Genomic DNA, 2847 nt, shown 5'->3' with positions numbered 1-2847 from the left:
GACCAAAAAATGCAGATGAGCTGAAGGCCACTGTCAAAGAAACCTGGCTTCCATACCACCTCAGCAGTGCCACAAACTGATCACCTCCATGCCACGCCGAATTGAGGCAGTAATTAAAGCAAAAGGAGCCCCTACCAAGTATTGAGTACATGTACAGTAAATGAACATACTTTCCAGAAGGCCAACAATTCACTAAAAATGAATTTTTTTTATTGGTCTTATGAAGTATTCTAATTTGTTGAGAATTGGTGGGTTTTTGTTAAATGTGAGCCAAAATCATCACAATTAAAAGAACCAAAGACTTAAACTACTTCAGTCTGTGTGCATTGAATTTATTTAATACACGAGTTTCACAATTTGAGGTGAATTACTGAAATAAATGAACTTTTCCATGACATTCTAATTTATTGAGATGCACCTGTATATTGCATCAAATAATTATGGAAATATTCACATTATTAAAATACAAAACTATAAAATGTAATTGCACGAATAACATTCAAATACTCGTACTGTGCAAAAAAGTGAAGTGTCATTGTATGTTCTTTTCAAATGTAGTCTGAATGTGGTCTGATTTACCTCTGTGGGTGAAGGAAAATGAACATTTACCTCTTTTCCGTTTTCACATCCTGCAGATAGGTTTATTTCAGATCATCGTTAACTGAAAAGCATTTTTGCTTTTTGGGGGAACATGCAAGCACACATCCGATAGCCAATTCAGTTTTAACTTTCTTTTTGTTTTCATTTTGAAAAGCCTGCGTCCGAAGCCCGACTTATAACATGGCAAAAGAGGAACTCCCATTCACAAAATTCAAATCACAAATAATAGCCTACTGATGAAAAGGAACGGGTTAAATGTTAATCCCACATTTGTTACCATACAACTATAATGGTAAAAACTATTCATCTATTCATCATTGATTAATCCCATGTTGTAGCAAAACAAACAAACATAATAAATAAATAAAAAATATGTGCGGCCAAATCATGACCAGCTGAGAAAGCTTGTCACACCAGTGGGAAGAATGAGGCTAGAGCCCTGTTAATTGTCAGGACACTGGGACACACCTTGTGAAACTGGGACACCTGGGACTGGGAGATATGGATATGGATATAGCTATCTACAATGTAGGCCTATGCATTTTATAGACAATACACATATTGCAAAAGACAGAGATAGAGAGAGAGACTTCTTTGGTAACCAAAGAAATGGTGACACCTAAATGGTTTTTTAAAAAATCTGGTTGCCAGATTGAGGACACAAAAGGGGAACGAGTGCAACTGAAAATGTTAGTTAGGCAATGAGCCTTACACACACTTTAAGTTGATGAGTTGATTTATCCACGTTTTAATATGCCTCTGGTCATAGAGATTTTTAGTTAGATCTTGAGGCTTTTTAGGTCAGCTAGAATTGGGATCTCTGCCCCAGTTCGTTTGCTGGCCTCAATGGCTGCGATACGCTGTTTTCCGCTCTCTGACAACCCAGGGTGTTCAAATACTATTGGTTAAACTGGCAGTGGGCGGAATCACACAGACCAAAACAATAACAGGCATTTCGACACGGAACACATATTTCACAGTAGAATAATATCTATCTATCTATCTATCTATCAAGTTAAAATGAGTATAAATACATACAAATACATACATACATACATATACAAACATATGCTTCAATACAAAAATAGTGAAAGAAGGACATTCAGGGCAAACAGGATGTGCAGAGGGATATAGTAAATGGGTGAACATGAACATGGGTGAACATGATTTCATCAAGTAAAGCGTTCCTGAATCAACACCGTTTTTGATCCTGGAGCAACATTCCAATTAAATTTGAGGAATAAGTTTACAGTTAATATCAACTTTAGGCTATAACCAATGCAGTCTCTATGCTCCAAGTAAATGAACAAACAACAGCCATCACATGTTTTTCCCCCCTGGTTATAGTGGTAATTTCATTACATGACTATTGTTTTTCCTGCAGGTGAAAACAAGATGCATTAGTTTGCACCTCTGTTACTTTATATATCTGGGCTGTCAATTGTTTGCCTGACTTGTGTGAGAGTTTGGTATGCTCTCTACACTGTAGTAGCAAGAAATATGTAGAATGGCAAGGCTAAATTTAATAGAGTGCTAGGAGCTTTATAAAAATTACTATTGTTGACAGCTCTTTTAAATAGTACATTTCTGTTAAATATTTTTAAATGTAATGATTAATTACTTAGAATAAGTATAGCAGTAGCCGAGTCGAAGCAATCAGAAGTAGGCCTAGGCTAACTAATTTTATTTAAAAAATTAGTCCTGTCAAATGATTAATCGCAATTAATCGCATCCAAAATAAAAGTTTTTGTTTACATAATACTTGTGTGTGTACTGTGTATATTTATTATGTATATATAAATACACACACATGCATGCATATATTTAAGAAAAATATGTTTAGTTTATATATAAATATAAATATTTATATATAAATTATATTTGAATATAAATATATATATATGCATGTAAATACAAACACATACAGTATATATTTTGAAAATATTTACGTTTATACATTTATATATTAATTTTCTTATATTTTATATTATATAGAAATATATTTAATATATAAACATAACATATTTAGTTTGTATTTATATATACATAATAAATATACACAGTACACACACATATATTTGTAAACAAAAACTTTTATTTTGGACGTGATTAATCGCGATTAATCATTTGACAGCACTATTTAAAATCCAATAAGCTCTGACATGGTTTCTGAATCGCTATTTAAGGCTAAATGCAGCATCTATGAACTGAAGGCATGGAGGCCGCCTGCGCTTCCCCACTGCTGCA

Source organism: Sinocyclocheilus anshuiensis, unplaced genomic scaffold (genome assembly GCF_001515605.1).
Source record: "Sinocyclocheilus anshuiensis isolate Anshui unplaced genomic scaffold, SAMN03320099.WGS_v1.1 scaffold86, whole genome shotgun sequence".
In the NCBI taxonomy this organism is placed as follows: domain Eukaryota; kingdom Metazoa; phylum Chordata; class Actinopteri; order Cypriniformes; family Cyprinidae; genus Sinocyclocheilus; species Sinocyclocheilus anshuiensis.
This window is presented reverse-complemented; position numbering follows the sequence as displayed.